The following is a 15,374-nucleotide window of genomic DNA, read 5'->3' as shown; positions in this document are numbered from 1 at the left end:
ACAATAAACAGTATAAATTATAGCGACTATCATCAGCTGAAACTAGAAGAATGCTTAATACATCTGTTCGCATAAAGTTTCTTAAATGTTCATCATGTTATGCGTTAATCATAACAGAGAAAAACAAATACAAGTATAGTTTAACGGTAACTATATATACGTCCTTACGCCACATTGTGTCACGAACAACACGAAATATTTCTACATTTTCGTGGTTTTTGTATACAAAATAAATATGAACACATTATTTTGTCAATCAGGTATGTTTCTTCCTCTTGAAGTTAATCAAATTTATTTTTCTATGAGCTCTAAATCACGTTATACATTCTACACCAGAGATCGAGTAATGATTCAGCTCCTATTAAGATAAATGTCGATTTACTTGTTTCGTCATCCGTTCAACTGGATAAAAGTCTATACAACAAATCTTAGAATTCAAACCTAAACTGTATTGTAATGCATATATACATAATTATAACATTTCAGTTCCTCCTGAAATAGACAGCCTTGCTTACAACCAAGGAGACGCTGATGTGACGGAACACGGATCTAAGACTCTCATTTGTAAGGTGGAGAGTGTCCCATCGTCTACAATAGCATGGTTCTACAAAAACAATGACACAAAACTGTTTACCGCCACAGATGTACTGGAGAGTAGCTACACCCTGACTACAGCTGGCTGTCTGGACACAGGACTGTACACCTGTTCTGCTAGGAACAGTGTATCTAACACAGCAGTGACCAAGGACATAAGGATCAATGTTTTGTGTATGTATTAATCTCTTCATTGATTCGAAAACCACGAAATTTATATCTGACCGCCTTGTTGACTCTACAAATGATTATTATTCTTTAGTCATTACTAATATATATATATATTTATATATATATATTTACCAAGAATGCCCAATGTTGACAGTATGATTAAAATCAACTTTGCTACAGTGTTTCACAGGAGCCAAAGCGATAACCGCCATTCTGAAGTTAGAACCACTAAAATGATTGAAAAAGTAAGCAACTGATACACGCACAAAATACAAACGGCGATTTTTTTTATTATTTTTCATCGAACTATAACGGCACATCCATTTTAGTGGATTCACTTACAGATCACATTGTTTCTCCGTAGGTCAAATATGTTAAAAATAACCTAGGCAAGTGTTCTGTTAAAATTAATAGTATTTTTTTTCAAATTGCTAATGTTTCCGTCGCTTGCTGCTTCTCGTCTCCAGGATGAGAGTCATAGGACGACCTAAGCTCTAAGTCATGACCATATATCCTTTTCGCGAATAAAGAAACTAAAGTCAGTGAAATAGTCAAAGGTTGATAAAGTCGTTGACACCATGTCGCAAGGTTGGTATTGTACTCTGAAGTAAGTTGGAAACTCAATGAACTTCTATTATCCATTCAAAATATACAACTTTATTTTCCCGTCCAATCAAAATCGACAAACGTATCTTCTAGACCATTCATATTTTGAATGGTCAGATAATTCGACCGTATATCTCGACGTGGTGTCACAGCTCACCAGTGCTCCTTTAAAAGGAAACCAGACAAAGACATAATTGAGATTGTTTTCCCGGCATAAGATATTACATCAGTGCTTATTTCGAGGACGTTACTCGGAGTGTTTTCCTTTTTATGGCAACAATATTGCAGTTTTCGGTGAATTTGCTCAAAATGATTAAATCATTTTATCCACATGAACAAATAGGAGGTGTTTTAAATCAATTGCCAAACTTTTGTATTGTGTTCTTCAGGTTTTGTTTGCATGTTTCATTTCGATGTACATTGAGATATTGAAAACAAAACAACAGAAAGAACGCTTTCGATGTTCCATTAACAAGCACTCTATAACTATTGCGAAAACGTCACTATTCACATTATCCATTTCCCTACCCATAAATACAATATTCTACATACTTTTGAGATCAAAAGGCGATGGCAGCGGTTTCTATGAGATTCAACTATAAAGAAAGTATTTTTTGTAAAAAAAAACCACAACAACATATGGGTGACTTGAAGTACGATAATACGCATTGTACACATTTCAAACAGTATGAACAGAGATCAAGATCTAGACAGAAATTGGATATAGAAAGCATGGGTATATAATAATATGATATGGCTGATACCAAAGGGATCACACGAAATGACCAGGGCGCTTAAACATATAATTATTGTTTTAATAAACATGGCAACTATGAAAATATATGCCTTCAATTGAGGGTTCAAACTAGCTTTAAAACATTATTACGCTCAAACTTTCGTCAAAATTAATTGTCGTGCGCCAAATTGTATCTTAATGAGCTAAAATAGTTTAACCTTTTCACCACTGTAGACCATAATGGACTTTTCCAGATCAATGCATGGAAGAGTGTACTTAAAGGGTTAAAGGCATTAACAAGGCGCCGTGTTAAAACAATTAAGTTTAATACTTCCCTTTAGCTTAGATATTTCTTCACTATAACATCACTATTACTCTTTAACCTGTTTGTTACAAATAGCTCACATACAAGTAAAACTTCTCTGTCTCGATTACATTATGTTCCCGTACAATATTTATATTTATATTTTGTTTACCTAAAGTATCCATGTATTATATTACATTGTTTTTTGTCTTTTTATTTTATTTCATTTTTTTTTTCTTAAAAAAAATCCACCCACCCCGATATATATAGAATAAAGTGAATTCTTATAAATTTAAAGATATTGATAAAATGTTTCCATTTGAGATTAAGTGTTATCATTAAAGACAGGTCAACTGTTTAAAAAAACCACACACACACTGAATTTCGATCCAGATCCGCTACGACACTTACATGTGTATATATTTAGTCAGCGCTTAGAACTTCTAGTCTGTCCGAAATAACGTTTTTGAGAAAGGGAAATATAATATAGGAAAAATGTGTCCAAATTAAATCATGTAAGGAAATATTCCAGTAAGTGAAATGTTTCAAAAGATTGACGTTTTACTTCTTTGCAAGTTAAGTTGTTTTATTAGCATTACGTTCTGAATAATCGGAGTTGATGAACAAATTGGCCTAGATATAAGGATCGCGTTTCATCGAACATTATTGTTTGATTTTATTTACTAGTTAATTACCGTTGGATGTATTGGACAACGGTTCTTTAGACCTCTCAAGTATATCCCCATTGCCCTTGGCTTGTTGTTAGGGCTCCTGACCACTGCTGGTCAAGTATTGTTTGCTACGTACAAAGTGCGCCCATAGACGTACCATTCAGATGGGATTAGTAATTGTAACAATAGTGAAACACTAATTAATTAAGTGGGCAGTAACCTTACCATGATAAGGCAGCTAGATGGTCCCTGTTTACATTTGTTGCAGCTATATTCTGACACAGGGCACATTTTTGTAAGATATTGACAGAACAACAGGCTTTATTACGCGCCAAAAAATAGCCAAAAATATTTGTTACTACCACAATATTATCATTTTCGCATTTGGCGCTATTAGCGACCGCTGTCGTGAACCCTGCGATATTGTTTTCGCTTTGTAACTAATCACGTAAGTAGAAACAACGTAATCACGATTTATGCAGAATGAAAGCAACTCAAACTTTACTTAAATGTATTTGCGTAAACTATGTTGAAATGTTAATTGTTAATTCACTTGAATGATGATAACGTCGATAAAACACGTTGTCATGTAAATGGAGACTCTAAGGAAAGCTGTGATATAAACAACGTCGTTAAAGAAAACGCCGTTGGTTTGACAACGTACTGAAAAGAGACCCGTACCATTACGTCGATTGAACCCGACCGTTAGCTTGAACACATAATTAAGTTCGTTACGTTAATTAAAACATACCTTTAGCTTCATAACGTAAATAACGGTAAAGACAAAATTGAATACAAGGTAGTCTGGAGTTTATCTTTTTGTCCACTCTTTTTAAAAATAAAATAAATATCAGAATAAAATCCCTTGATACAAACATAAATAAAAAGAAAAAATAAAGCTTTATATATGGACCGGGAAATAAAAATTATCAAAGAGAACAACAACAGCAGAATCAGTCATTAAACGTTTAGGTGGGGTAGCTTTACGCAATTGTTTGACGACCAGGTATTCACAAACAAAATGGTTTCCTAAAACAGCCCATACCCACATTCACCATACAGCATTATACTATCTTTATGACATTAATTAAATATTTCATCATATTTGCGTGTGTGGGTGTGCAGTGATATGTGTGTCTGTATATCTACATATATATATATGTGTGTGTGCATATGTGTAATACTAAATCGTAGAGCAATACATTGTCATTAGTTTGTGTCTTTTTTAAATTCCATCCAAACTAGGTTCGCCGCACCTTGATCCAAGAGTGTTCACAGTCCGAAAGATGGGGTTGGCCACTCATGATAATCTAACTATGAATGCCGTGTTTCTGTCAAACCCGGAACCTTCATCATTCACGTGGACTTTCCAGAACTCTTCACAAAATTATTTTACTGAGCTAAACGACGGGACAGACAACTTTGTTATACATAATACACCTTTTACATCGAACCTGTCAGTTTTGTCAATGGGGACACGTACGAACATACAAGAGGCCTGGTTTGGATTATATAATGTAACGGCAATCAACAGTGAGGGCAAAGGGACATTCACTTTCACAGTTGCTGCTAAAGGTAAAGTAATGATTTAGCACAAAACTGACATTTTAAGTAAATTCCAGTCGCTTTGCCTTTTTTCTCTGTTTGCGTTTTCGTCGTGGTGATATGGAAGATCACTCATATACTTTATTTTAAAATATCTTCTTTGAGATTTGCTTTGAGCATGCGGTATTAATTTAAGCAACACATGCAAATGGACAATGTGAAAGCAGTATCGACCGCTAGAGCATAATCCAATCCTGCTTTTCATCTTTCGCGTATGGCGAAAACTTGGAAAATGGGCCGGGTTATGTAGTGTTTATGTTTTTGTAACCCCGGGAATCCTACTCGTTGAGGTGTGAAACTGCCACTGAAAAGCAATAGTTTGAATACAGTTGTAAACATTCAATATCCAGGTTTGTTTAAGATAAATGTCATATCACCGATGTACCTTTTGTATCAAATACTGATGAAAATAAGCAAAACAAAAGTCGCAGACACCTAGCAAATATTATCTTCCTGTTCTGGTTCATATTACCCTGAGATACCCCATTCTTGACAGTTTTACAGTCATTGTGGCATGCATTGGCTACTGTGACGTAACCCCCCTATCGGTCACGGCCCTGCCCTTGACCTCCGGTATTGACGGAAGTCTAGACTGCGTTATACGTCAGTTGTCCGTCCATGGTCATTAGTGGTTGATCAATCAAAGTCTGTAACTCTGTAATGTGAGAAGTAGTACCGCTGCCACCATATGTGCGTGACGACTAATTAACTAAACTATACCTGTCTTGTAAAATGGCTATTGACCCAGCCTCAAATATCATGTGTTAATATATGAGACTAGTGCAATGAGCCAAAAGCTCGATTTGACAGGCCGTCACTAAAGTTTTATCAAGGCCTTACTGGTCTTGAGGTTCGAAAAATGTGTTACGAGCCCAGATTTGTAAGCGATTCCGGTAACTTACTTAAATGAAAACCATGATTCATTAAATACAAATATGTACATTTATTGTGTGCCGACTATTTACATAAAATATGAAGTCTTGGTCTTGATCCTGATCCCTAGGTTCCGTAATCGAAGGTATTGCCAAAAGGTGATATCCAAGTTCGTAGTCTCCACAAAGGTGGGTTCCGTAATGGTTAAGACGTACCGATCCTCGAGATGTGTCCTCTCCGTTGGGGCCTGCGCGCAGCTGGCGGTTAATCAGCTACCCCCGACAGTGCCTGGGAGAGAACGTGTGCCACCCCAGTCTGTGATGACCATTGGTTACTCCCTTTGATGAAATTTAATCCACTGGTCGAGTGTAAACACTATAACAACACGTACTCTACTAATTGCTAATGAAATATGATTTAATTTGATTATAGGCTGACTATCCAAAATATGAGGGGAAACTTAACGTTGAAAGTAAGCTCGAAGTAAAATTCCTCTAGTAGTACTAATAGCGGAAATTTGGTAAGGCAACACAATGACATAATATGACGATAAATCCCTATCTCCTGGTCGGGTAATATTCCAACAACAACAGAATAATAATAGTCCCTTCACCAATAGCACAAAATACTTGATCACTAGTAACTAATTAAACTACACAACTCATTATACCGTCAACACTTTGGCTGTACTGACTTTCTAATACCACTGCACATTCACCACATATATTCCTTATGAATGCAACACAATATAAATCCAGTCACTTCCTAAATCCCTCATAACTAGCACTGTGCAATGACCTTGTCAATCTTGTATGAATACAACTTAATACTAATACACAGTGATTACATAAACGCCTTATGACTGAAACACAATATACCGCAAAGTGATCACATACATCCCTTGTGAATATAACACACTAGAACAGCACAGTAATCACATAAATCCCTTATGCATATAGCACAATATAACTGCACAGTAGTCACATAAATCCCTTATGAATTTTACACAATATACTGCACAGTAGTCACATAAATCACTTATGAATCTAACACAATATACTGCACAGTAGTCAGATAAATCCCTTATGAATCTAACACAATATACTGCACAGTGGGCACATAAATCCAGTATTAATCTAGCACAATATAACTGCACAGTAACACAAGTTCTTTATAAACGGTATCCAGTTCCAGGGTTACACGATAATCCAGTGTAATACACAAAACACATCCAGAGGCACTGTTGACACTTCTCTATTCTCCACGCAAGTTATAAGAATTACCCTATTCCAGACTGACACTTCACATTTACACGTTAAACCAAATCTGGTGGTAATTCTAAGTGGTTTCTGCCTAACACTTTTTATGGGATGAATCTCTACAGGTTGTCGTTCTAGAAATCAGGCATGACTAAGTGGTGATTTTATGATCGCTGCCGTCACTCCTGTGACCACTGACACTACAGCTAAAAATAACCCCCTCCATGCCTGAGGATGAGATAAGGAGTTAATAAGGTATAAACAAATAATTTAGTTGATTAATAAAGTTGGGAAATTAGTAACTATACACAGTTAGTTAAGACCCAAGATAACGAAGTAAGATATAAATCTTCAAGGTAGGAAAATCCCCGAAATTATGAAACACTTATATAAGGTAATATTACAGTAATAAGCACTTATCTAAACAAATGGTAAGACATATTATGTATTTACCCAACTGCCTGATAGTCCGGCTTGAGTCATCTTCGTTTAACAAGCCGCTATCTATAATAGGTAATGATGTGTATAATCCAATCTGTATCGTGTGAAATTCCTTATATCAACAAGCCCTAGGGAGCCGCTCACCTCTTTTTATACGACCCTCATTAACACCTTTTGACTAATTGACCAATCAAATTGGGCTCCATCGGCCTGGGTCCCGGATGAAAGGAGGGGGTAGCTGCACTATTGAGTGGCTACTCTGTCCCCCCTACTCATGACGTAGAGATCCCTATTTTTAACAGACAGTGGTCAGTCTAGGGTTAATGGCCCCTATACTATCTCAACTGTGTGGCTGGGAGGACTCGATGAACCCCAGTAAATTACACATGAATTGTGAAACACAATTCTGGTGGGCTGGAAGCTTACGTCAGCTAGGAAATAAAGACGGGGTATAACTTTGTTACATTGCCCCCTTCCCACAAGGAATTTGTCCCAAATAGAATGGCCTCGACAAGAACCATAAATTGGCTAGGAACATTAAAACTTCTATTGTCTGCTCCTCACATATTAAGGAAGTAATTTGTTTTATAATCTAATTACACAAGAAATACCACACAATTACATATAAATTGTACATTGTAAATTGAATTATCAGGGCTTCACAATTCCATGAACACAAAACAATGAATTCACCAGAAAAACAGAAATGATTCGCACATAAAAGTAAATCCATTAGCGCGGTATTAAAATTGATAATCACCACATCCAATTACACATTTACAAAGATTCCGTCCTCACATTCTGTCTGATAGACATTGTATAATATGTAAACTCAAGTGGAGGACACACCAAGTAATTTGCTGTTAACCAGATTAACTAGACCGGTTAATCCATACACGCCGGCCTCAACTTTAAGTTCTTGGAGGCGACACACCTCCGATGGTAGTACTTCCATTGGGGTAAGACCTCCGTCCCTCAGGTAGTTCAATACACACCTGAAGTGTGTTGAGTCCCGGTCAATGAAATACGACGATGTATTTAAAGCCTGCAGATGGCTTTCGACCCTGCACCCACGTACATTTGTCAATGTGTGCATGGTGGTCTCATATATCCCTCCTCCTACATTGAGTCTTACAAACTGGTTTACAGTCCCCGTACTGGGCTGCTCCGTCTCCTCTTCAAACGACATTTCTGCATCGCTAATATCCTCATATGAGGGCGAGGGTGTTAACCTTTCATTCGGTCCGAGGACGCTGATAGCATCCTCCTCCGCTTCATCACTTGAAACTGCTTCCACCTCTTGCGAGGGATGGGAGTCTTCTTGAACAATTGTTAGGGGGTTCCTCTCCACTCGTATGTAACCTGGTAGCTCATTTGTCCTGTAGTCTTGAAAACGGGTTTGGGCAGCAATGTCCCTTATTGCCTCTCCCAAGTTCACGCACGTTGTTGAATCTGTGGATCCATGGCACCCCGGGTGTGCCTCAGAGCTGTACAACATTTGGTTGCACACCCCGCACTCCCACATAAATCCACTATGCTTTTTGATGATATGGCTTTCAGTGGCCAGAAGACTGTCACTTGAATAAATTTCACATACCGTGCAATGGTACTGGGTGATCTGTAACAGCAAAACCATATGGTGATGCACAATCTTAGGCTTGGACCGAGGCGTTTCCTGTATTTTATACACAACACTGCTTAATCTTTTTACTACAAGGAAGGGTCCTGTCCACGGACGCTGTAACTTCGGGTACAATCCTTTCTTCCTAGCGGAATTATGTAACCACACAGCATCGCCTGCTTCTTATGTCAGGTGGTTAGTTCTTACATCATACTGCTTTTTCATCTTGTCACTGGCCACCTGTAAATGTTCCCGAGCAAATTCGTGAACGGCCTCAATCTTATCTGTTAGCTCATACACATAGTCTGTGGGGGCAATGTCCTTACTTGCTTCCTCGTCTGGGCAACCTAACAAAACGTCAATCGGTAGGGTGATCTCCCTACCAAACATCATGGCACAAGGGGTAACATGAGTCGAATGATGAATGGATGATCGGTACGCCATCATGAGAACCGGTATATGTAAATCCCAGTCACGCTTGTTCTCGGACACAAACACTGCCAGCATATTTTCAATTGTTTGATTGGCTCGCTCAACCATTCCATCAGATTGTGGCCGGTAGGGAGTTGTGCTTGTCTTAACGATCCCTAGATGTTCACATAGCTCTTTCATCAGCCGCGGCTCAAAATGTGTTCCTTTATCAGTGTGAAGTATCCGTGGGACCCCAGAAATGGACACGAACCGTTCCACAAATGCTGATGCTATGGTGTGAGCCTCTTGATTGGGCAGTGGGACGGCCTCAACCCATTTCGAGAAATAGTCCCCCATCACCAATAAGTACCGGATCCCTTGTTCAGTAACCGGTAACGGGCCCAGAATATCCATTGCGACCCTCTCCATCGGCACTCCAACATTGTATTGTTGTAAGGCTGACCGAAATTTCTTGGGTGGGCGTTTCTTTGCAGCGCACATATCACAGGAACGACAAAATCGTTCGACATCTCTCCTTAGGTAACACCAGTGGAACCTCATCTTAACTCGCTCTAACGTTTTGAATAACCCAAGATGTCCTGCTGATGTCGCACTATGGAGTTCCTTCAACACAATCATCCGAAGCGCTTTAGGAACAATTAGTTGGTATATTAACTGGTGCCCTTTCTCTGATTCCCATCTGCGATATAGAGTGTCTTTCTTGACTACTTAAGTATCCCAGCGAGCTCAGTAGTATTTTACATCCAGACATTCCCCACATACCTCTGCCCAGTCAGGCTTAACACCTTTGACGTTCCACTTTAGTATTTTTTTCCAGCACACCGTCCTTCCGCTGATAGTCCGCGATGTTCTTTAACATAGTAATATCAGAGTCGGGGCTGTTCTCTCTTACCAGGTTTACAAACTTCACTGTGTCATACGGCGCAGTCCTCAATCTTAGCATCATCATCATCACCTTCTCTCCGCTCTTTTCTGTTGCAATGGGAACAGTCAGAGTGATAACAAGGTCGACGGCTTAGTGCGTCTGCATTTGAGTGTAATCGGCCTGCTCGGTGTTCGATCTCCATATCCTGAGAACTTAGCACTTCTAACCACCTTGCCATTTGTCCCTCTGGATTTTTGCAATTCATGAGCCATCTCAAAGCTCCATGATCACTCCTCACTTTAAAGTGCCTCCCGTAGAGATAGTGATGAAAATGTTTGACAGTGACCACTATTGCCAGCAACTCCCGTCGTGTAACACAGTACGTCGTTTCTGGTTTACTTAAACAGCGACTAAAAAAACTGATCACCCGCTCCTTCCCCTCTTGTATCTGAGAGAGCACACCTCCCAAACCAATATCACTAGCATCAGTATCCAGAAGAAACATTCCTTCGTTATTTGGGTATCCCAACACAGGGGCAGACCTCATTTTCTCTTTCAGTGTGTCAAACGCTTCCTGGCACTGCTGATCCCACTGGAAACGCTTCCCCTTCTCAGTCAAAGAATGAAGTGGCTTCACTATTCCTGCAAAGTTGCAGATAAATTTCCGGTAATACGAACACAACCCAAGGAAGCTGCGAACATCGCGAACTTTTTGAGGTGGGGGCCACTCTGGAACGGCTCGAATCTTGTCTTTATCCGTAGAAATTCCATCTTTACTAACCACATGTCCCAGGAATAATACTTCTTGCTGTAATAAAGAACACTTGTGTGGGTGTAACTTCAGGTTGGCAACACGCAGCCGTTGACATATCTCACGTAGATTATCCAAGTGTTCCTCATACGTCTTCGAAAACACAATAATATCGTCCAGATAAACAAGGCAAACTTTCCAGGAAAGTCCGTTCAGCACACTCTCCATCAGTCGTTCAAATGTAGCAGGGGCATTACATAAGCCAAATGGCATCACGGTGAACTGCCAAAACCCACAGTTTCCAGTAGCGAAAGCTGTTTTTGGCCTATCATCAAGTTTAACACCAACCTGCCAGTATCCACTTTTTAAGTCCATGGTGGAGAACCACTGTGCTCCTGAAAGTGCGTCTAAAGTGTCATCTATTCGCGGTAAAGGGTGTGAATCCTTAGTCGTAATCTCATTTAGTTTTCGGTAATCAACACAAAACCGTGTCCCTCCATCGCGTGTGGTGACAAGGACAATTGGCGCAGACCAGGGACCCACAGAAGGCTCTATTATACCAGCCTCAGCCATTCGTTTAATTTCAGTCTCCGCATCAATCTGTTTAGAGATAGGTATACGTCTATGACGTTGTCTAATAGGTTGTTTAGTACCAGTGCTAATAGTGTGTTCGACTAAATTAGTCCTGCCAATATCATCCTCAGACTATGAGAAAACATTATTGAATTCAGATAACATATCAAAATAGGCCCGTTGTTGTCGCTCATTAAGACACGCAGCTCCCCTTTCATACAAATCTGCTAAGTGGTCTGGGACAGCTTTACAAGGGGTCGTTTGAGGTTTCCCTAAGGTCACATTCCCGATCGGCCCGCACATATGGTCATTAGGTATTACTGGCTCCAAAACCGCAACAAATGTCCCGCCAGGAATCATCTTGGGCTGCATGTTTAAATATAGCAGCCGTACAGGCACTAATCCATTGGTTACGTCCACCACTGCCCTGGCTACCATAAGTCCAGTCTTATCTACTAAACACTGAGCAGGTTCCACCACTACTGAACTATCTGTTGTACGAGTACCAGTCACTCTACCAAGAATCATGATTTCACTACGGGGAGGCACACTAACAGCTTCACTTGTCACAATGGAACACCTCTGTTCATTTGCAATCGCAAGTTTCACAGTAACTGGTATATCCTGCCCGGTGAACAGTAAATACTGCTCGCTGAGACACAATTCATGACAATGTTTTAACAAGAAATCCAGGCCTAGAATCCCCTGAACCTTGATATCTGCTACCCACACTAAGTGATCAACTGTACTATTCCCAAGTTTCATAGGTTGAACACACCGTCCATCAAAAGAGGAAGTGCCGCCTGTCGCCGTAACAAGTTGAGTAAACACCGATTCCAACTCCGGCCTTTCCAACTCTGATATTTTATCAAACCACACGGGTGGAGTAGCGTGATTGTTGCTCCCGTATCTACCAACATATTTACACACACATCATATATATACACATCTACAGAGATCCCGTCCTCACATTCTGACGCGGATATGGGCCTAACACCGACACCTAAATCCCGGCCCTCGGACTTGGTGTCTTCTCTTTTACTGTATACTGAGTGCTTCCGTTGAAATTTCTGCTGTATTGGTGACTACGGTCATTGTTCCCATTGTTCGCCTGGATATTATGACGCAGTCCCTGTCGACAAGGGGAGTGGCAATTATTGGTCTAGTTTCGGAAATATAATTTGTTGATAACTGTTGCATTGATTTGACAAATTAGACAACCCCGACTGAAACTTTTGTAGTTCCTGCTGCAACCCATTATTGTCACTTATTTTGACCAGAGATGCAGGTGCTTTCCCTTGACTATTCTGCACTATCCTCACCTGTCTTCCACGCTGGCGGTCAGCGAGTGTGTGTGTCTCAAGTCTCATCGCCAGGGTTTCGGCCTCAGCTATTGTTTTTGGCTGAGCTTCTCGTATTCTAAACCGCATATCTCCATCTGATAATGCATCAATAGAAATGGTCCAGTGCCAGAATCTCTGTTAGTGTTGAATCAGCTGAAGGATAAGCTTGCCTAGTGAGCTTTTTCATCGCATGTGCGAGTTCTGGTAGGGACTCATCCTTTCCCCTGGTCCTCGTTTGTAACCTAGCTCTGAACATTTCAGACCTATTCACGGAACCAAAACGACTATTTAAAGCCTTGTGTAGACTGTAGAATTCACGTCGCTTGTCCTGCGCGAGCTCATTCAACACCGCCCTTGCTTGACCTTTGAGACTACCTGCCAGGTATAATGATTTGGTAGCATAGTCCCATTTGTTTATTTCGGAAACACTTTCAAATTGGGTAAGATATTCCTCCCAATCATCATGACCATCGTAATACTGGGGTCTAATTCGAGGTGTATTATGCAAATTTCCGGTAAAACCTTGTGTTTCTTTCGGCCCTGATGATTTATCAGCCGCAGATGTATACAAGTCCTCTTTTGACGGAGAAAATCTGACACTTTGTGAACCTACGGTGGATCCATGTGTACCACGTAAAGAGTCCATACTGTTTCTGGCACCCTCAGGGGTACTGAACAAAATATCACTCCCCGAGAACCCTCCAGCAATGGCTGACATACCATGCACTGGTGACAAATTATCTATAGGATTCCTTAATTCGATAGAGGATATGGGTGGTTTTAGGTTAAACTCCCCGAGAGCACTGAAAACCTTTTTATCCTTTGGCTTTATTACAGAGTCTCGGTAACCAGCGGAGTCTCCTTCCACCTCTTTTGTACAGTCTTTGGGGACAACTATCGGGTTGTCACCAAAGCCACGGTCATTTAATTGACGATCCATCCTTGTAAGCTCCTCACTGGCAGTCTGAACCTGTAACCGCACTTCAGTATTCTGACTGCTAAATTGTTGCCTTTGCTCTTCAAGTTCATGGCGTATGTTCACTTGGGTCATTTTAATGTGATGTACACATTTAGAAAACATGTGTTCCATATGACGAGACATGTCACGTACCTCCCTTGTCAAAGAGCTAAACTCTTTGACATTCGGTTCAATTTTTGGTAATACCATTTGTTGTTCCTTTTTGGTTTCGTTGTTTGGCTCGTACATGACTGTCTCTTCATCGGTGTCCGAGGTTGCCTCTGATCCTATTTTCCTTGGTCCAAACACAATGGTTTTGGAATCATCCATCTTTGTAATCACAATCACTTAATAGAAGGCACACGGTACTTTCTGATATATATTTATATTTATACACAAACAGCAATGCAGTTGAAATACACTTAATCTAATCGCAAAGAATATAGCAACTTCCTTCCACCAGAACACAATTTTGCCGAAGAATTCCAACGGATGTATCACTCACAGCACGTTTGCACAAAATATCCACAAACACAAATTATTAGTAAGCTACATGTTAAATCATGGTTTTCGCACCGGAATCGCTACTGTAAACACAATTTTATAATCCCACCACTGTCACCACTTGTGACGTAACTCCCCTATCGGTCACGGCCCTGCCCTTGACCTCAGGTATTGACGGAAGTCTGGACTGCGTTATACGTCAGTTGTCCGTCCATGGTCATTAGTGGTTGATCAATCAAAGTCTGTAACTCTGTAATGTGAGAAGTAGTACCGCTACCACCATATGTGCGTGACGACTAATTAACTAAACTATACCTGTCTTGTAAAATGGCTATTGACCCAGACTAAAATATACATGTGTTAATATATGAGACTAGTGCAATGAGCCAAAAGCTCGATTTGACAGGCCGTCACTAAAGTTTTATCAAGGCCTTACTGCTATTCAGGTTCGAAAAATGTGTTACGAGCCCAGATTTGTAAGCGATTCCGGTAACTTACTTAAATGAAAACCATGATTCATTAAACACAAATATGTACATTTATTGTGTGCCGACTATTTACATAAAATATGAAGTCTTGGTCTTGATCCTTAGGTTCCGTAATCGCCGGTATTGCCAAAAGGTGATATCCAAGTTCGTAGTCTCCACAAAGGTGGGTTCCTTAATAGTTAATACGTACCGATCCTCGAGATGTGTCCTCTCCGTTGGGGCCTGCGCGCAGCTGGCGGTTAATCAGCTACCCCCGACAGTGCCTGGGAGAGAACGTGTGCCACCCCAGTCGGTGATAACTATTGGTTACTCCTTTTGATGAAATATAATCCACTGGTCGAGTGTAAACACTATAACAACACGTACTCTTCTAATTGCTTATGAAATATGATTGAATTTGATTATAGGCTGACTATCCAAAATATGAGGGGAAAACTTAACGTTGAAAGTAAGCTCGAAGTAAAAAACCTCTAGGAGTACTAATAGCGGAAATTTGGTAAGGCAACACAATGACATAATATGACGATAAATCCCTATCTCCTGGTCGGGTAATATTCCAACAACAACAGAATAATAATA

Source organism: Mizuhopecten yessoensis, unplaced genomic scaffold (assembly GCF_002113885.1).
Source record: "Mizuhopecten yessoensis strain PY_sf001 unplaced genomic scaffold, ASM211388v2 scaffold9579, whole genome shotgun sequence".
NCBI classification, from domain to species: domain Eukaryota; kingdom Metazoa; phylum Mollusca; class Bivalvia; order Pectinida; family Pectinidae; genus Mizuhopecten; species Mizuhopecten yessoensis.
Note: the sequence above shows the minus strand (reverse complement) of the source record.